Here is a 22,086-nt window from a genome sequence, read left to right as displayed (position 1 = left end):
CAGTTTGAAAATGGGAAGCCTTCAGAAATGAGGTAATGAGAGTCCAGAGACAGTATATTCCTGCTAGGGTGAAAGAAAAAGCTGGTAGGTGTAGGGAATGCTGGATGATTAGAGAAATTGAGGGTTTGCTTAATAAAAGAAGGAAGCATATGTCAGGTAGAGACAGGATAGATCGAGTGAATCCTTAGAAGAGTATAAAGGCTGTAGGAGTATACATAAGAGGGAAGTCAGGAGGGCAAAAAGGGGACATGAGATAGCTTTGGCAAATAGGGTGAAGGAGAATCCAATGGAATTTTACAAATACGTTAAGGACAAAAGGGTAACTCGGGAGGTCAAAGATCAGCAAGGCGAACTTTGTGTGGAGCCACTGGAGAGGGGGGAGATACTGAACGAGTATTTTGTATCGGTGTTTACTATGGAAAAGGACATGGAAGATATAGAGTGGAGGGACATAGATAATGGCATCATGAAAAATGTCCATATTACAGAGGAGGAAATGCTGGATGTCTTGAAACGCAAAAAGGTGGATAAGGCATTCCACAAGGTTCCCCATGGGAGACTGGTTAGCAAGGTTAGATCTCATGGAATACAGGGAGAACTAACCATTTGAATACAGAACTCGCTCGAAGGTAGAAGACAGAGGGTGGTGGAAGGTTGTTTTTCAGACTGGAGGCCTGTGACCAGTGGAGCGCCACAGGGATCGGTGCTGGGTCCACTACTTTTTGTGATTTAAATAAATGATTTAGGTGTGAACATAGGAGGTATATTTAGTAAGTTTGCAGATGACCCCAAAATTGGAGGAGTAGTGGACAGTGAGGATGGTGTCCTCAGATTAGAACAGGATCTTGATCAGATGGGCCAATGGGCTTAGAAGTGGCAGATAGAGTTTAATTTAGATAAATGGGAAGTGCTGCATTTTGGGAAAGCAAATACACTTAATGGTAAGGTCCTACAAAGTGTTGCTGAACAAAGAGACCATGGAGTGCAGATTCATAGCTCCTTGAAAGTAGAGTCGCAGGTAGATAGGATAGTGAAGAAGGCGTTTGGTATGCTTTCCTTTATTGGTCAGAGTACTGAGTATAGGAGTTGGGAGGTCATGTTGTGGCTGTACAGGACATTGGTTAGGCCTCTCTTGAAATACTGTGTGCAGTTCTGCTCTCCTTCCTATCAGAAGGATGTTGTGAAACTTGAAAGGGTTCAGCAAAAGATTTACAAGGATGTTGCCAGGGTTGGAGGATTTGAGCTATAGGGAGAGGTTGAATAGGCTGGGGCTGTTTTCCCTCGAGTGTCGGAGGTTGAGGAATAACCCAATAGAAGTTTATAAAATCATGAGGGGCATGGATAGGATAAGTAGACAAGGTATTTTCCCTGGGGTGGGTGAGTCCAGAACTTGAGGGCATAGGTTTAGGGTGAGAGAGGAAAGATATAAAAGAGACCTAAGGGACAGTTTTTTTTTTTAATGCAGAGGGTGGTGCATGTGGGGAATGAGCTGCCAGAGGAGGCTGGTACAATTGCAGCATTTAGGAGGCATCTGAATGGGTAAATGATTAGGAAGGGTTTAGAGGGATATGAGGAGAAAGTGAGGTCTGCAGATGCTGGAGATCAGAGCTGAAAATGTGTTGCTGGAAATGCGCAGCAGGTCAGGCAGCATCCAGGGAACAGGAGAATCGACGTTTCGGGCATAAGCACTTCTTCAGGAATGAGGAAAGTTTGTCCAACAGGCTAAGTTAAAAGGTAGGGAGGAGGGACTTGGGGGAGGGGCGTTGGAAATGTGATAGGTGGAAAGAGGTCAAGGTGAGGGTGATAGGTCAGACTGGGGTGGGGGCGGAGAGGTCAGGAAGAAGATTGCAGGTTAGGAAGGCGGTGCTGAGTTCGATGGATTTGACTGAGACAAGGTGGGGGGAGGGGAAATGAGGAAACTGGTGAAATCCGAGTTCATCCTTTGTGGTTGGAGGGTTCCTAGGCGGAAGATGAGGCGCTCTTCCTCCAACCGTCGTGTTGTTGTGGTCTGGCGATGGAGGAGTCCAAAGACCTGCATGTCCTTGGTGTAGTGGGAGGGGGAGTTGAAGTGTTGAGCCACAGGGTGGTTGGGTTGGTTGGTTCGGGTGTCCCAGAGGTGTTCTCTGAAACGCTCCGCAAGTAGGCGGCCTGTCTCCCCAATATAGAGGAGGCCACATCGGGTGCAGAGGATGCAATAGATGATGTGTGTGGAGGTGCAGGTGAATCTGTGGCGGATATGGAAGTTTCCTTTGGGGCCTTGGAGGGAGGTGAGGGGGGAGGTGTGGGCGCAAGTCTTGCACCTCCTGCGGTTGCAGGGGAAGGTGCCGGGAGTGGAGGTTGGGTTGGTGGGGGGTGTGGATCTGACGAGGGAGTCACGGAGGGAGTGGTCTTTACGGAATGCTGATAGGGGAGGGGAGGGAAATATATCCTTGGTGGTGGGGTCCGTTTGGAGGTGGCGGAATTGACGGCGGATGATGCGCTGTACATGGAGATTGGTGGGGTGGTAGGTGAGGACCAGTGGGGTTCTGTCCTGGTAGTGGTTGGAGGGGCGGGGCTCACGGGCGGAGGAGTGGGAAGTGGAAGAAATGCAGTGGAGGGCATCGTCGACCACGTCGGGGGGGAAATTGCGGTCCTTGAAGGAGGCCATCTGGGTTGTATGTTTTTGGAACTGGTCCTCCTGGGAGCAGATGCGGCGGAGACGAAGGAATTGGGAGAATGGGATGGCATTTTTACAGGGGGCAGAGTGGGAGGAGGTGTAGTCCAGGTAGCTGTGGGAGTCGGTCGGTTTGTAGTAGATGTCCGTGTTGATTCGGTCGCCTGAGATAGAAATAGAAAGGTCGAGGAAGGGGAGGGAGGAATCTGAGACTGTCCAGGTGAATTTGATGTCGGGGTGGAAGGTGTTGAAGTGGATGAACTGTTCAACCTCCTCGTGGGAGCACCAGGCGGTGCCGATGGCTAACAGGAAAGGAGAGGTTACCCTGTTAGGAATTTTCTAATGACCTCCAAATAGTTCCAGAAATGTAGAGGATAGGATAGCAAAGATGATCCTTGATAGGAGCAAGAGTGACGGTAGTTATTATGAGGTCTTTAACTTTCCAAGTATTGACTGGGAATACTATATTTCAAGTACTTTAGATGGGTCAGTCTTTGTCCAACATGTGCAGGAGGGTTTCCTGACACAGTATGCAGACAGGCCAACAAGGGGTGAGGCCACATTAGATTTGGTAGTGAGTAATGAACCCAGCCAGGTGTTAGATTTGGAGAAGGTGAGCACTTTGGTGATAGTGACCACAGTTTGGTTACGTTTACTTTAGTGATGGAAGGGGACATGTATGTACGCTGGGCAAGAGTTATAGCTGGGGAAATGGCAATTATGATGCGATTAGGCAAGATTTAAGATGCATAGGATGGGGAAGGAAACTGAAGGGGATGGGCACAATTGAAATGTGAAGCTTATTCAAGGAGCAGCTACTGCAGGTCCTTGATAAGTATGTACAGGTCAGGCAAGGAGGAAGTTGTTGATCACAGGAGCCGTGGTTTACTAAGAAAGTTGAATCTCTTGTCAAGAAAAAGAAGGAGGCTTATGTTAGGATGAGGTGTGATGGCTCAGTTAGGTTGCTTGCAAGTTCCAAGTTAGCCAGGAAAGACCTAAAGAGAGCTAAGAAGAGCCAGCAGGGGACATTAGACATCATTGGCAGATAGGATAAAGGAAAAACCTAAGGTTTTCTATAGCTATATCAGGAATAAAAGAATGACTACAGTAAGATTAGGGCCAATCAAATGTAGTAGTAGGAATTTGTGCATGGAGTCAGAGGAGTTAGGGGAAGCACTAAATGAATACTTTTTGTCAGTATTCACATAAGAAAAAGACAATGTGCTCAAGGTGAATACTGAGATACAGGCTACTAGACTAAATGGGATTGAGGTGCATTGGGAGGATGTGTTAGCAATTCTGGAAAGTGTAAAACTAGATAAGTCCCCTGGGCCGAATGGGATTTATCCTATGATTCTCTGGGAAGCCAGGGAGGAGATTGCTGAGCCTTTGGCTTTGATCTTTATGTCATCATTATCTGCAGGAGTGGTGCCAGAAGGCTGGAGGATAGCAAATATTATTCCCTTGTTCAAGAAGGGAAGTAGAGACAACCCTGGAAATTATAGACCTGTGACTCTTACTTTGTTGTGGGTAAAGTGTTAGAAAGGGTGATAAGAGATAGGATTTATAATCATCTAAAGAGGAATAAATTGATTAGGGATAGTCAACAAGGTTTTGCGAAGGGTAGGTCGTGCCTCACAAACCTTGTTAAGTTCTTTGAGAAGGTGACCAAACAGGTGGATGAGGGTAAAGCGGTTGATGTGGTGTATATGGATTTCAGTAAGGCATTTGATAAGATTCCCCACGGTAGACTATTGCATGGGATCGAGGGGGATTTAGGGGTTTGGATCTGAAATTGGCTTGCTGAAAGAAGACAGGTGGTGGTTGATGGGAAATATTCATCCTGGAGTTCAGTTACGAGTGGGGTACTGTAAGGATCTGTTTTGGGGCCATTATTGTTTATCATTTATATAAATGATGAAGGCATAGAAAGATAGGTAAGTAAATTTGTGGATGACACTGACGTCGGTAGAGTTGTGGATAGTGACAAAGGATGTTGTAGGTTACAGAGAGACATAGATAAGCTGCAGAGCTGGGCTGAGAAGTGGTAAATGAATTTAATGCTGAAAAGTGTGAGGTGAATCACTTTGGAAGGAGTAGCAGGAATGATGAATACTGGGCTAATAGTAAGATTATTGGTAGTGTAGATGAGCAGAGAGACCTCGGTGTCCAGGTACATAGATCCTTGAAAGTTGCCACCCAGGTTGATAGCATTGTTAAGAAGGCATATGGTGTGTTAGCTTTCATTGGTAGAGGGACTAAGTTTTGGAACCATGAGATCATGCTGCAGCTGTCCAAAACTCTGGTGCAGCCACATTTGGAGTATTGCGTACAGTTCTGATCACCACATTATAGAAAGGATGTGGAAGCTTTGGAAAAGATTCAGAGGAGGTTTACTAGGATGTTGCCTGAAATGGAGGGAAGGTCTTACAAGGAAAGGCTAAGGGACTTGAGGCTGTTTTTGTTAGAGAGAAGAAGGATGATACGCAATTTAATTGAGACCTGTAAGATAATCATAAAGTTAGATAGGTTGGACAATGAGAGCTTTTTTCCTCGGATGGCAATGGCTGGCACAAGGGGATATAGCTTTAAATTGAGGGATAATAAATATGGAACAGATGTCAGAGGTAGTTTTTTTACTGAGACAGTAGTAGGGGCGTGGAACACACTGCCGACAACAGTCGTGGACTCACCATCATTAAGGGCACTGAAATGGTCATTGGATAGGCATATGGATGAGAATGGAATAGTGTAGGATAGATGGGCTTCAGATTAATTCCACAGCAACATCGAGGGCTGAAGGGCCTGTACTGTGCTGTAATGTTCTATGTTCTATATTCTATTTTCTGTGCTGGCAAATGGGACTAGATTAGGTTGGGATATCTGGTCAGCATGGATGAGTTGGGACTGAAGGGTCTGTTTCCATGCTGTACATCTCTATGACTATGACTCTATCCTGTGAAGGGTCTTGGTGCATTGGTGTGTGTGAACTTGCTAAGGAAGTAAAGCACAGGTGGGGTGGGGGAGCCTTGCAACTATTCTGCACACCTGAGCTGAGATGATGATTGTTTTGCAAACTATTTGACCACTGGGGCATTACGTCCACATGCCACCTGACATACAAACATTCAAGCATGGGTCATTGTAAGATGATCAGGTGCAGAAACTTTGTTGAGTGCCCCCAGAATTACTCAGTGATACTGACGAGTTCCAAAGATCACTGTTTGTATTGAAATCATTCAGGACACACCGACCAAGCATGGGATCTTGGTCCATTCTAATCCATGTGAGTTTTTAAAAAAAATCAGGTAGTGTATTTACAAAGAGGGCAAATTTTGACTTATTTCTGTGTCAGACCTTTGCAGGTTCAATAATTTGTGAAACAAGCTACAAGTGCCTCTACATCTCATGCCAAACTCTTTTGCACGACTCAACTCAGTTGCAGTAATTCTGCAACTGCGTGACCTGCCATTATTTATCCTTTCAATTCTTCAATGCTAATCTTCGAAAGCAATTGTTTTAGGTACTGATGTTTGCAAATACCAGCTGAAAGTTATCCTTGAAATTATCTTCTAAACACGCTCGTGCAAATGTTAATATTTAGCTGCCTGCGGCCTGTTCTGTTGGTTTAATGATTACCTGCAAATGTTGGAGTGGTGATATTCATGTGATCACTGTAGGACATGGGTCATGTCAGAGCCCAGCACTGACTTGAACTGGAATAACTAGAGTGAATTAAGCCAGCACAGAATCTTATGAAGCTTTTGAATGGGCTGTCACAGGATGGAGAAGGCTTGACATTGAGTTCTTTATTACATCCCAGCATTAGACAGGTATTCTTAAACCATATTTGAAAGGAATGGAGCTCCACAACAGCAACTTAAGTATTTATATATTATCGTAATAATTAAATGTCCCAAGGCACTTAATTGGACTGTTATAAAACAATGAATAACACAAAGACCTGATATCCCAACCTAATCTAGTCCCATTTGCCAGCACAGAAAATAGAATATAGAACATAGAACATTATAGCACAGTACAGGCCCTTCAGCCCTCGATGCTGCACGGACCTGTGGAATTAATCTGAAGCCCATCTACCCTACACTATTCCACTGAGATGTTAATTCAAATGATTAAAAAAAAGATTAAGGAGCTAGGTGTTCATGAGTGTTTTAAAGAGGGAAGTGGACAGTTAAAGAGGCAAACGTAACATCTATTAACAAGAAATGACTCAAAAAAATGATCCTGTAGTCCATCAGCAGAATTGCACTGACTGTCAAAAACATTCTAGTCATAGGTTTAAGATTCATGAGGCCCTTTTAACTGCCCATTCAGTTGTATCTGTGCTGCTGCATTTCGCTGAGTTTCAGATGTCCTGTAACTTTCACCACTACGTTTGCTAAGCCTGGTCCAATGGCCTGGACAATAGATGAAATAACTCCACAGATCTTGGTATCCTGTCACCAAGTCACTCTTTATTTACACGTGGAAAGTCTTTGACATTGATGCAGCTCTCAGAGTGAATAGAACCTCTACTACTCCTGTTTATATCTGTCAGTCAGGGCATCATGATTAAACTGAGCAGCCCCAGTCAGGGAACTCATATTCTATGAGGTCCACTGGGCTGACCTTATTACAACTACTACAGTAGGTACCCCCGGGTGCTACCTGTGTGTCACCAGCATCATGGATCAACTCACGTTCAGCCCCAAAAAGTGTCAGCAGGTTGATATGGTCCTCATCTGGGACTTCAACTCCCACTTTGGGCTTGTACTTATATAGCATTTTTAACTTAGTAAAACACTGCTATTTTCTCATTGAAGAAATTATTAAACCAAATGGAATACCAAGGCAAGAAAGGAGACACAAAAGAATAAGCAACTAAATGTTTAGTCAAAGGATTGTCTAAAAGTAGAGTTGTAAAAATGTTTTAGGGAGAAGTTCCAGAGTTTGGGCTAGGCAGATAAAAAAATCAGCTGCCCATGGTGGAGTTAAGAAACTGAGGGATACGCAAGAGGCCAAATTTAGATAAGCATATAGACTGATATGGTTGGAAGAGATTACAGAGCTAGGAAAGGGTAAGACCATGAAGGGATGAGAAAACAACAATAAGAATTTTAAAATTGGGCTTGACTGGACTGAAAACTGGTAAAGGCCAGGCAGCAAGAGGGTGATGGATGAATGAGACTCGATTTGAGTTATGATAAGCACAGCAGAGTTTAGATAAGCTCCAGTTTACAGAAGATACAATATAGGTAGACAGCCGACAGAGCATTGGAAAAGCTGACGTAATGAGAAAGGTTTGGATGAGGGTTTCAGCAGTAGATATGCTGAGGCGGGGTAGAGATAAGCACTGTTAGAATGATTCAAGTAAGCAGCCTTGGAGGTGCATATGGAATCAAAAGCTCAGCTCAGGCTGCTAGAACGTTTAGGTTGAGAACTGCCTGGATTTGAGAAAAAAGGAAATAAGTTACATTTATATTACAATATTCACAACCTCATGACTTTCTAAAGCAAGCAATTTGTTTGAAGTGCACAAGCATCCACTGTCTCCACCACCAACACTCAGTCACAGCAGTGTATGCTGCAAGATACACTACAGAAATTCACCAAAGATCCTTAGACAGCACCTTCCAAACCCGTGATAACTTCCATCTAGAAGGACAAGGGCAGCAAATGCATGGGAACACTGTCACCTGCAAGATCCCCTCCAAGTCACTCACCATGCTCACTTGGAAATATATTGCCATACTCTCACTCTTGCTAGGTCAAAATCATGACCAGGGCCTCCAAGCCCTCCGTTTTTTCCTCTCCAGACGTTCCCAACAGTACCCCTCCACCGACACTCTCATTCGTTTGGCCGAACTGGTCCTCACCCTTAACAATTTCTCCTTTGAATCCTCCCACTTCCTCCAGACCAAAGGGGTAGCCATGGGCACACGTATGGGCCCCAGCTATGCCTGTCTCTTTGTTGGCTACGTAGAGCAGTTGATCTTCTGTAATTACACCGGCACCACTCCCCACCTCTTCCTCCACTACATTGATGACTGCATTGGCGCCACCTCGTGCTCCTGCGAGGAGGTTGAGCAATTCATCAACTTCACCAACACATTCCACCCTGACCTTAAATTTACCTGGACCATCTCTGACACCTCCCTCCCCTTCCTGGACCTCTCCATCTCCATCAGTGACGACCGACTTGACACTGACATTTTCTACAAACCCACCGACTCCCACAGCTACCTGGATTACACCTCTTCCCACCCTACCTCTTGCAAAAATGCCATCCCGTATTCCCAATTCCTCCGCCTCCGCCGTATCTGCTCCCAGGAGGAGCAGTTCCACCATAGAACACACCAGACGGCCTCCTTCTTTAGAGACCGCAATTTCCCTTCCCACGTGGTTAAAGATGCCCTCCAACGCATCTCGTCCACATCCCGCACCTCCGCCCTCAGACCCAACCCCTCCAACCGCAACAAGGACAGAACGCCCCTGGTGCTCACCTTCCACCCTACCAACCTTTGCATAAACCAAATCATCCGCCGACATTTCTCCCACCTCCAAACAGACCCCACCATCAGGGATATATTTCCCTCCCCACCCCTCTCCGCCTTCCGCAAAGACCGTTCCCTCCGTGACTACCTGGTCAGGTCCACGTCCCCCTACGACCCACCCTCCCATCCTGGCACTTTCCCCTGACACCGCAGGAACTGTAAAACCTGTGCCCACACCTCCTCCCTCACCTCCATCCAAGGCCCTAAAGGAGCCTTCCACATCCATCAAAGTTTTACCTGCACATCCACTAATATCATTTATTGTATCCGTTGCTCCCGATGCGGTCTCCTCTACATTGGGGAGACTGGGCGCTTCCTAGCAGAGCGCTTTAGGGAACATCTCCGAGACACCCGCACCAATCAACCAAATCGCCCCGTGGCTCAACATTTCAACTCCCCCTCCCACTCCTGCGAGGAGGTTGAGCAATTCATCAACTTCACCAACACATTCCACCCTGACCTTAAATTTACCTGGACCATCTCTGACACCTCCCTCCCCTTCCTGGACCTCTCCATCTCCATCAGTGACGACCGACTTGACACTGACATTTTCTACAAACCCACCGACTCCCACAGCTACCTGGATTACACCTCTTCCCACCCTACCTCTTGCTGGGCCTCCTCCACCGCCGCTCCCTCACCACCAGACGCATGGAAGAAGAACGCCTCATCTTCCGCCTCGGAACACTTCAACCCCAGGGCATCAATGTGGATTTCAACAGTTTCCTCATTTCCCCTTCCCCCACCTCATCCTAGTTTCTAACCTTGGGCAACACGATCCCCTGACTTGTCCGGACTTGTCCGACCTGCCCAGCTCCTTTTCCACCTAACCACTCCACCCTCTCCTCCCTGACCTATCACCTTCATCTCCTTCCCCACTGACCTATTGTACTCTATGCTACCCTATCCCCACCCCCACCCTCCTCTAGCTTATCTCTCCACGCTTCAGGCTCTCTGCCTTTATTCCTGATGAAGGGCTTTTGCCCGAAACGTCGATTTTGCCTGTCCTCGGATGCTGCCTGAATTGCTGTGCTCTTCCAGCACCACTGATCCAGAATCTGGTTTCCAGCATCTGCAGTCATTGTTTTTACCAAAATCCTGGAATGCCTTCCCTAATACCATTGTGGGTCAACCTATAGCAAGTGGTCTGCAGTGATTCGAGAAAGCAGCTCACTACTACTTGCTCAAGGGCAATTGGGACAGGGAATAAGTACTGGCCAGCCAGTGACACCCAACTCCCACATCCCAGAATGAAAAAAACATTCAGGGAAGGCCATGGCCAATTCTTGCAAAGCAATAGACCATAAGTAATTATGTGATAATGAAATATAATCTCTTTTGCTAATGTCAGTGGAGTACTAAATAATAACCAGAGCACCAAGAAGAAATTATCTGTAACTTTTCCAAAAAAAACGTCACAGGGCTTCTATGTCCATCTGAAAAGGTTTAGCAATGCATCTGAGAGATAGCATAGTATTGGTTGTGTCAGCCTAGATTTTGCATTTAAACCTCTGAAATGAGACTTAAACCCACATCCTCTGATTCAGAAGTGAAAGTAATATCCACTCAACCATAGATGAGACCAAGTGGATCCCAAGTCTGCATTGAGTTTGGGTGATCTCAGCTGTGGTATGGCAGTAAGAATATCTTTGGGCCAAAGAATTATATATATAAAAAAGTTTAATATCCCTGCAGTGTCAAACAGAGTAAAAACACTGGAAGTGCAAAACTTAGACTTAGTTGACAGAAGTAACAAAACTGCAAAGGATACAGCATGATATAGATCCCAGACTCCCACATATTCCATCATCTGCTGTGTAAGAACCTGACTAGTCCTCTTAACCTTGTTATCTGAAGCACCAGGGGAAATGTGGGAGCTAGGGCAGTATTGGAAGCCACAATATATTGTTCCAGTGTTTTGAGTGACTACTCTGTACCAATCAGCAATAAATAATTATTTCCCAACCAACATCATCAAAACAGATGATCTACTTATTATCTATCTAATTCAATTGTAAGAACTTACAACACACAAATTCGTTACTATTTCCTGCAAAACAAGACTGACATTTCAAAAAGTACTGCATTGGCTGAAAAATGTTTTGCAACATTTTGAAATTATGAAAAGCATAATTTGAATCCAAATTTTTCTTTCATTCACAGAGGATTCGCAACTCCCAACAAATCCATACCTCTCCTGGTAACTAAGGTCAATGCTTCTTTGGCAAACACCCAATCCTGTTGCATTTATCATTTGGCAATTAATTTTTCTAATTCCAAAAAACCTTGTGAATTTTGCCAAAACAGATATTGACAATTAGTGATTTTCCCATCACAATGATTTCTCCATCTCCCTCCACCTGATGTGTTAACTGAAGTCCCAGTTTGTTCCCAGACTCTTCCATGACCCAGCTTTCCTGGAAGAGTTCCCCAGACTTTGCAACTTCTGAAATGTATTGCATTTCATTTTTGCTGGCCTCTTTAAATTGGAAATGACTTAGAAAGTAGAATTATTTTTCCTTTCTATGCAAAATTATGGGAGTACTATCGGCCTCAAAAACAGTCATCATCCTGGCTGGGACATATATTGGATGTTGTTTTATTCCTGCTCTGTCAGGAGCTCCTTACTTAACAGAATTTCAGAAATATATTTAGCACATGGACTTCAATTGTTTAAAATGTCCATCACCACATTTTCAAGCAGCAACTAGGTAAGGACAATAAATCCTGGAGGCTGTCATCCTGTGAATGATGTTTTTTAGAAAATCTTCTGTCGGTGCTTATTTGAAGAAGAATGGTTGGTCTGAACTCAGGATTGTGTTCTATCTAAAAAAAGACTTAGGTTAGCTCTCTCCTGCAAGTCTCAGCAGGAAAAGACGTCTCTCTGTCCACTCTACAGCTGCCCTTCAGACTAGAAATCTCTTCCACTGGCGTCCATGTCATAAACTCCCATCCACCATCCCTCTGCATATTGGGTAGTCCCCAGGTATAAGTGGCATTGAAATCCTGGCAACTGAGGCTACCAATTGCAAACAACTTACTTCTACTTGATTTGACATTAGTTAATCGTTGATTTAAATATTGTGAGCTTGAAGGTTTGGGAAAGGCTGTACAATTGACATATATCTCAAATCTGAATGCCAAGGATTGTTATTAATCAACTACTGGGAGGTACGCAAAGTAATGAGTTCAGGGATTTAATTGTTACAATTCTTGGTCTTTAACATGCCATGGGATAGCAACTTATCAAGATAAAATGATTGGACACTACTTTCTCTAGAAAATGCTTTGGTGAGATAGATTTTCAGTGTAACATCATAGCAGATTTACACTAGTATAACCTATCTGAAACATTGCATTGTAGTTATATCAACTATCTCAGTGTAACATTATACCTGAAGTAACCAAAATATCCCTTGCAGAACTTTATTAGATGGTACAGCGTGTTGAGATTAGCATACTCTGTGTAACATTGCACCTGATTTATAGCAATGCAGTATATTTCTCTGTGAAACATTAGCTAGTAAAATGTATCTAATCTAGCATATAAGTGGGTACCATTATAGTAGATTTATACCACTGCGTGTTCAGTATGAAGTTGGACTGAAGTAAACTAGTTTGTGGTGAGTTTAGCATTATGCTGCACATTAAACAGCTTTGCCATAATATGCTGAAACATCCTCAGAATGAAATTGAGTCATGCAAACTGGAAGTTGCAGGTTTGATCCCTGGTCTGTGCTGAGCTGGCTAATCCTAGTGAGCACGGCAACAGGGATATTGTAATTGACTTCAGCTCCCACTGACGCAAAAAGCAAGGAAGTATGTTGTAGCTTCCATCCCCAACTGATATTCGGTAGTTGCTGGGGACAAGCTGGGCTTGGCTGTCATTTTGTTTATGGTTAAATGACTTGCCAATGCTCATAGCCTAGATTTCCTAGAAAGCATGAGCCACTGGGATGAGTTTCCTGAGCCTGTTATTGGTAGGGTTGGAAGGACGGGGTGTTTAGAGGAGACGTGATACAAAAGATCTGATGGTCCAGGCAGTAAATAATCATGTAAGAGGCTCAGATTAATTACTGACAAATATGGTGCATGTATGAAATGGAAACTTATACTGTTTTAATTGCATAGAATGACCTAGAAATTTTATAACCACCGCCCCCCCCCCCCCCCCACTTTATTTCATCTCATCCTATTGGTACATTCTTCTATAACTTTGTTCTTCATGCAGTTATCAAAGTTGGTTAACTCAGTTGACTTGATAGTTGGCTTGTGATGCACTATGATGCCAACAGTATGGGTTCAATTATTGCACCAGCTGAAGTTACCATGAAGGACTCTCCATCTAGCCACCCCCCCATGCCTGTGGTGTGATGCCCCTTAGGTTAAACCACCAGCTGTTGTCTCTCTTGGATGGGACTAAAGTGACTTTACCTTTATCCAAATTCCATTTAAAGATCTCTATTCTTTTCACCTCAATTGCTCCCATTCTCCACATTCCACATGTGGAATGCAGGTTCCACATTCTCAACACACCAAGTTTTTGTTCAATCCTTTGTTGGATTTATCTGTGACACCTCTTTATTTGTGATCCTTGGTGTTTGACCCCCCCACAACTGGAAACATTTCAACATGGGCATTATGGTGCCTGGCCATGTTTTCCCGCTGATAATCCAGCCCTTGCAATTAATCTTCTTGCTGTCCTAGAGCTATGATAAACAAGTGCCTGTCCTCTGCAACACACATAGTTAAGAAGGATTCTGGCAGCAGTTTTCATAACAAGCGTTGTATTGAGCAATCGAGTGGAGTTCACAAACAGGGAAGCAGGGTAGCTGCAGAGTTCACTGGTCCAGTCCAGTGTGTGCAAGTCGTCACCAGCAATACAAGAGAACTGGCAATCGCTATAAGTCAGTGACCTGAATAATGACATTAGTGCATCTTTCAGTGTCCCTGTATTCACAGGGAGCTGGCTGTCTACCCTGCATTTGAGCTTTTCCAGGAATTTTGATGATGGCCAGGTCTCTCTCTCTCTCTCTCTACAGGCATTTTATATTTGTTACCTTTGACCCAGCCAGGAAATCACCAAGAAGGAAAACAAAAACAAAACAGCTTGTCCTGGTAGTTAAGAGCATTACATTCAAACCAAATGTAACCGAACAGTTTGTTTAAACATATTGCTTTCTTTTGAGTGGGAAAAGACACGACTCACTTAAAAAGATTTGCTCTAAAGTTTTTTTAAAATTATTTCCCATCTCATTGTTGTCACTGAGTCCCACCAGTCCATGCAGCTGACGGTTGTTGGGATTATGGTTTTGCAGATATCAGTGAGACATGCAGACAGTAAATGCCGTTAGGCAGTTTCACTGCCAGTACTGCAAACTAGGCTCTGTCCTGTTTGTATTGTGTGATTTTTGATTTTGCCTTTTACAGACAGGCATTTCCACTGCGGTTAATAGATAGCAATCAGGAGTTGAATTTCTGCCCCCTCCTTAGCCCCAGGGCCATTGGTTTAGCACAGTGTCTGCCCCCACCTAAGAACAAAGTAGGGATTGAAAACACAAACAATGCAGACTTGAGTGTGAAACAATTGCCATTAGCTTTTGCACATTACATATTTATACCATAGGAACAGGCCATTCAATCCAACATATCCATTCTGGTCTATATGCATTTCACAAGCCTCTTCTCATCCTCCAGGATCACCAATTCTTAGGCAAAATAAAAGGTCACTTTAACTGTGAGACCAAGATGGTAGTGGGGGTAAGAAGGTGCTAGTGATTGTTTGGGTGGTTATTAATGAGGTAGGGTGTTAATATAATCATGGAGGCAGGTGGGGGGGGGGGGGGGGTTGCTGGGGAGGACAGAGACTTGAAACCATGATAACTAGGGCAGGAAGGAGGAAAAATTAAAATCGACTAAAGCTTACAACTGATCATGTTGAGTCACAGCATTTCCAGTTCTCAGCTGGCTGACTCATTCACTTGCAGTCCTGCTCAATCACTCAAAGTTACCCTGGAGACCTCCTGGATCACTCTCCCACAGTCTGTCCTAGAAAAATTGGGCACCAGACAATCAATCAAAATAAAGGACAACACCTTAAAAAACAAGACAGGTGGTCATCCTGCCACCCACTTATAACTAACTCTATCCATCTATGCCTTAATTTTTTTTCTTCCTCATTTGTTTAGCTTTCCTTTGAGAAGTGAAAGGAGAGGCTGGATAGGCTGGGACTTTTTTCACTGGAGCATAGGAGGTTGAGGTATGACCATATAGAGATTAATAAAACAATGAAGAGTATAAATATAGTGAATGGCAAGTGTCTTTTCCCTAGGGTCAGGGTTATCAAGGCCGGAGGATATATTTTTAAGGTGAGAGGAGAAAGGTTTAAAAAAGACAAAAGGGGCAATTATTTTACATGAAGTACTTTCAGAAGAAGCGGTGGAAGTGGGCACAGTTACAATGTTTAAAAGACATTTAAATAAGTACATGAATGAGAAATGTTTGGAGGGATATGGGCCAAGCACAGGCAGATGGGACTAGATTAGTTTGGGATTAGGGTCAGCGTGAACTGGTTCAACCAAAGGGTCTGTTTTTATGCTGTATGACTCTATGACTCTAAGTGGAAGTAATTTTAGACTAGTGGACTGATTTAGATAGAGCATGTTAGGCCAGCTCAGTGTTCTTGCCTCTGTGCTAGTTTCTGTTCAAGTTCTAATGCTGCGAGTTGATTGTATCGAATCCAAGCTCCTGCACTCAGTGTAGTGCTGAGGGAGTGCTGTATGGTTAAAAGTTTGGAATAGCCTGATCAATGTTGGTCTCTGTTGTACAGGACAATAGCCCAATGTGACGGCAGGGCCAAGGGCAGCCTTAATGGTTAAATTGAGGCTGAGAACAGGAAATTTAATTCATAGTCTGTGCTGAGTTAACAGTCCTCAGTCAAGGCAGTGTCATGGGCACTTCAATCAACCTCAGCCTCCCTGAGTTATAAAGTATGGGATCAATTTGCCACCTAACTATAGTGAGATTTGAACTCATTTTCTGGATTATTAGTACATACTTTTTGTCTCAAGTCCAGTCTGCTGTCTTATCTGGAGTTAGAGCAACACTTTGAATATAGAGCACACTTCTGATTTCTTTATCACTAAAAAGCTTATAAAGGCATAGAGTTAAATAAAAACCAGAATGATACTAAAACCAAGAGATGATACCCATCAGTAAGGCAAGTAATAAATTGACAGGGGTCATTTACTTTAAAAAATAGTGATAGGGATGATCTATTATGTTTTTACGGTTCTGAAGTAATTTGATAAAATGTTTTCACTTGTGGCGAAGTCCAGAACTAGAGACCAAAATAAAAGATAGTGATGAATATGTCAAATAGGAATTCTTTACTCAGAAAGAGGTAAGAATGTGGGACTCAATATCACAGGGAACAGTTGAAGCAAATAGCACACAGGTAGACATATTCAAGGGTAAGCTGGTTAAACACATGAGGCAGAAAGGCATAGAAATACATTAGATTTAATGAATGAAGATGGAAGAAAGTTTGGGTGGAGCATAAACAGTGAGCTGGGCTTGTTGAGCTGACTGTGTTTTACACATTTTACACACTGTAGTGTTAGGTAAAAAGGGGTACATGTAGGGGTATGGGTGGGTTGCGCTTCAGCGGGTCGGTGTGGACTTGTTGGGCCGAAGGGCCAGTTTCCACACTGTAAGTAATCTAATCTAATCTAAGCACTGCTCAGAAAGTTACAAAAGAGAACACTGAGGGTGGGGGAGATATATTCAAATAGTACAAAAACATTTGACATTTGGAGTGAGTGACATGGGTGATGGAGAATGTTGGTCAAAGTCCAACATCATTTACAGTGGCATACATCCATATCAGCACAAGCACAAAACTAGCTCCTTAAATGGACTCTATTTAAATTGTCATTTGCCACAACTCTAAAATGCAGAATATGCTTTGCCCATAAGTTATTGCCAGTGACCTATTTGATCTCCAGACAGGTTGAATAACCAGCCTTAACTACAGTCATAAGAACACAATGGAATTTGGACAGATCTGAACTCTTTTATAATGTCGATGCTGATTTCTGATCTGTGCCAAGAGCTCATTGACCAGTCTTACACAATATGACAGTTTTGCAATATAGATTTACAGTCAAAAGCAGATAGTTTTAGCTATATTCTCAAGGACAACAGAGCAAACCAGCATCATCGTAGACTCCTGAATCTGCCATTGGTCAGTGCAGCAAATTGAGTTCCCTATGTTTGCATGTGGATTAACTTCTACATTGCACAGTGAAACCCTCATAGTCTGAGACCCTTTGGAGGGTTCAAAATCTGCATAATATCTCATTATTAGTTAACAAGCTTACTGTGTGCAAATTGCCTTCCATATTTCATATGTTACGACAGTAACAACACTTTAAAAATACTTAATTTACCGTAACTTTGCAATGTTATCAGATCATGGAAGGTGCTACATAAATGCATATCTTCCTTTACAATCCAGGGTCACAAAGTCAGCAACCACAGATGTTGCTAAGTGTCAGCATGCTCAGGAGCAGAAGGGAGAAAACTGAAGGGAGTGTGGGAAAAATGCAGCAATTTAGTTTTACTCAATTGCAAGGAACTGCAGGGAACAAAGTACTATGAACTTTTTATTTAAAATTGAGAGGAAGTTGGAATTTGCAAAAACTTTGAATGTAATCTCATACAATAAAGTAACCAGTTGGTCTTGGCATCTCTGTGCTAATATTTTGTTCGGTTTGAAATAGTAGTAAATTGCCCTGCATGTTTATGTTTATTTGAACAGAGATTTGTGCTTTCTGATTCAATGACTAGCATTCAAGGTTCTATGTCAAATTGTGCAGAGGTTGTCGAGTTCTCCTTTCTCCCTGTTAAACTCAAAGTACAATAAGTTCCAGAAACTTTTGTTCCTCTGTGGTCAAACGTCTGCAATTTCTCAGCAATAAATCCTGTTTCAGCATCACAGTATGTACTAAGTTCCTGACATCCTCTTTAATCATTCAGATTACTTGATATTATTATTTTCCAACGACCTGACCGGCATTTAGATTATAGTTGGGCTGATTTGAGTCTATTCTTATTTCATTTTCCAGTTTTCTTTACCAGCACCCTTTCTGCAGACTTGCTTGACAGAGGCAAAATCCCACTCTTATAGTGTCACTTTGAGGACCATTATGCACTTGCAAGACCAGGAATTGAGTGCAGGCATGTTATCTAAATCACTCTGAGCTCAGTACTCTTCTGAGCCAATATGTTTGCAATCAGGTAGCATGGTGGCTTAATAGTTAGTACTGCTGCCTCCCAGCACTAGGTACCCGGTATAATTCCACCCTCAAGCAACTGTGTGGAGTTTGTACATTCTCCCTGTGTCTGTGTGGCCTTCCTCTGGGTGCTCCGATTTCCTTCCATGGTCTAAAGATGTGCAGGTTGGCTGGATTGGCAGTGCTGAATTGCTGATAGTATCCAGGGATTACAGGGATTGGGTGGGATGCTGTTCAGAGAGTTGGTGTGAATTTGATGAGCTGAATGGCTGCTTCCACACAGTAGAGATTCTATTAATTCTTTATAGGAGGATCAAAGGGAGCCTCTTGAGCCTATTTTTATGTTTGATGGGATTATGACTGACATATGACCAGACTTCACTTGCTTCATATCTTTGATTGTTTTCATTAAAAGAAACCAATTAATCTCAGGTTCAACATTAATAAATTGGCTTAATATCAATTGGAATTTATGGGAGAGAGTTTCAAACATCTACTACCTTTTGCATGTAAAAGTGTTTCCAAACGCCACTCCTGAAAGGCCTAGCTGTAACATTTACGTTATGTTCCTTAGTCCAAGATTGCCCAATATATTCTTTCTGTATCCATTTTATCTTGAAGACTTTGATTAAATCTATCTTAGTGTTGGACACAAGTCAGAACTGGGAACATTGCGAGACTTTCCTCTATCCTTAACCCAGGAGTGCTGCAACCAATTATAGGCCCAAAACAAAGTCTTCCTTGAAATCAACTAATTCAGCACAAGCTGGAGATTTAACATTGTTTCTCTCTCAGATATAATTTGCTCATAAAATTTGTGGAAGTACATTACATATCAGCACAAATTTTGCATTACTTGAGGTATCGTGCGGTTCAATTTAATCATGGTAAGTGGCATTTGGAATGCTTCACCACATTCACGGTTATAGGTTATGTTTCCAGTGTGCATTTTGAGTCAAGTATTCATTTCAAGAGGTTTCACTTGAGTTCCAATTCTGTGTACAGCAACAGGAGAGTCCCAAACTGTGGCCTTTACCCATTGTGACTTTGTAGTGGCGGTCCTACATTTTGTGAATTCTTCAACGTGTAATCCTGGACTGATAAAGTGTGTCAGTCTGCAACACTCAGTTGCCTCCAGCTCATAGCACTTCAAAATCAACATATTTCAGGCAGACCAAACAGCATTTTATTTCAAGTTGATGGTTGACCAGCAGTAGTTGGTGTTGTCTCAATATCAGACTGATAACTGAACTGAAACCTAACTGGCTTTCACAGCTCAGAATAGGGATGCTTTATTCTTATCTATCAAGATGGCATCTTGTATTTTATCCTCAGTTGAGGGCAACCTCTTGATAAATCAAAAGTTCCAGTCTTCTAATGAGATAATCATCTACTTTAGATCCATTTTGGCTTCAAATTTCCAATCATAAAATTTAACATATTCTTTTAGCTGGTACTTTGGAATAAAGCCACATTTTCCTTCCAAATGTGTTATCTTTACGTAATCCACTTGCTAAATTTTGAAACAGCGTTGAATGTATACAATCAAAAGCCACAACAAACAAACCATTGTAGCCTGATAATTCTGCTCCAGTTACAATTTGTTTTCACAGTTTTATTTTCCAAACGTGCTTCTCATTTTTAAGACACATATCTGCAGTGGCCATTGTCCACACATGAGTTGTTCAAGACTATGGACAAGATTACCACTATCCTCACTGTACCTCCGGTACATACATTTTCCTTAAGATTCAATGGATTATGAGTCAAAATCTTGGCTGAATTTTCTCCTTTTTCTTTTTGCCAGGAGTTCTCTGCACACTCACTTCTTCCTACTCAGCCTCTGCTAACTCATGTCAGACCAGGAGTCAAGCTTGTGTGTCCAGTTACAGTGGATAAAACAATCACCAGTGGAGCCATCAGAGAAAAAGACAGACTCTTCTTAAGGCCCATTTTTGTTGTGTACATATGTGTTTCAGTTGGACAACAGCACTGACACCTTATCCTGGGAAGTTACTAGTGTAAAATGGAGAGGAGGAGGAATAGCTTCTTTCAGAGTTTCATTGGTGTTTGGTGTATTTTTCTCCATCAAGCTCTCAAGGTTGTTTCATTGAATATATTCCAGGGTAAGTAAGACAGATTTTTAACTGATGAAAGAGTCAAGGGTTATTGGGGGTAATCAGGAAAGTAGAGTTACAGCCACAATCATATCAGCCATAATCCTATTGAATGCTCAGTAGGCTTCAGGGACCAAAAGACTTGCCTATTCCTGTTGCTAATTCTTATATTCTTATGTAAGAGCAGTGACTCAGTCCTTTACTTTTGCTAAATGACACCCTCTGTCACAATGCTCAATACTGATGATCTGACACAAAGCCATTCATTTAATTTAAAATCCTTCTCTCATGCTCTATATTTTGTAAGTTATCTCTTTATTATTCCTTTTTGGGTTTTGTTCCCCAAACCACCTCCCTTTGCGTAGCAATACAAGGCAACCCAGTAAAATTGATACATCCAACTGAAACAAGGCAACTATATCACCATTCACTGTCAAACCACTCCCTTGTAACCAATGCACTGTACCATCATTCACATTGTAAGATTCATCACACCCATAGTTTCTCATGATAACAAGTCCAACTCATTATATCACCATTTACCAATTATTGATTGAAAAAAACAGACCATCTCATTGTGAGTGAGAAGTATATTTCACACTCCAATTACTCTCAATTCCAAAGTCGCCAGCAGAACTGAGATTGGTTGCATCAAAGTTGAAGCCAAATGAACTGCTGCTGGATTCTTTGCTGTTACATTAAAGTGTCATAAATGACAAATTATCTCTCCAACTTCTGCAATTCTCTCCCCTTTGCTCAAAGCACTGACTCATCTGAGATGGTTCCTATGGCAGACAGCTCTCTGTATTTCAACCAAGAGGCCATTCTCCATGTATAGGCTTAGTTTTTGTTTTGGTTATACAGAGCTTTAAAGTCCTTGAAACAAGTGGGCCCCTTAATAACAAAAATAAAAATTGCTGGAGAAACTCAGCAGGTATGGCAGCATCTGTGCAGAGAAAAACAGAGTTACTGCTTCATGTCGAGCAACCCTTCATCAGAACTGAATTCTGGTCTCAAAATGTTAAATCAGATTTTCGCTGTACAGGTGTTGCCGGATCTGCTGGGTTTCATTGTGACATTCTGTTTTGGTTTCAGATTTCCAGCATTTGCAGTTCTTTATTTTATTCTGGATTAGTGGTGCTGGAAGAGCACAGCAGTTCAGGCAGCATCCGAGGAGCAGTAAAATCGACGTTTCGGGCAAAAGCCCTTCCTCAGGAATAAAGACAGAGAGCCTGAAGCATGGAGAGATAAGCTAGAGGAGGGTGGGGGTGGGGAGAAAGTAGGATAGAGTACAATAGATGAGTGGGGAAGGGGATGAAGGTGATAGGTCGGGGGCGGGGGGAGGGTGGAGTGGATAGGTGGAAAAGAAGATAGGCAGGTAGGACAAGTCATGGGGACAGTGCTGAGCTGGAAGTTTGGAACTAGAGTGAGGTGGGGGAAAGGGAAATGAGAAAACTATTGAA

Source organism: Chiloscyllium plagiosum, unplaced genomic scaffold (genome assembly GCF_037043375.1).
Source record: "Chiloscyllium plagiosum isolate Xiang-an unplaced genomic scaffold, Cpla_swu_hap1 HiC_scaffold_28, whole genome shotgun sequence".
Classification (NCBI taxonomy): domain Eukaryota; kingdom Metazoa; phylum Chordata; class Chondrichthyes; order Orectolobiformes; family Hemiscylliidae; genus Chiloscyllium; species Chiloscyllium plagiosum.
The sequence above is the reverse complement of the archived record's forward strand: the minus strand, read 5'-3'. Positions refer to the sequence as shown.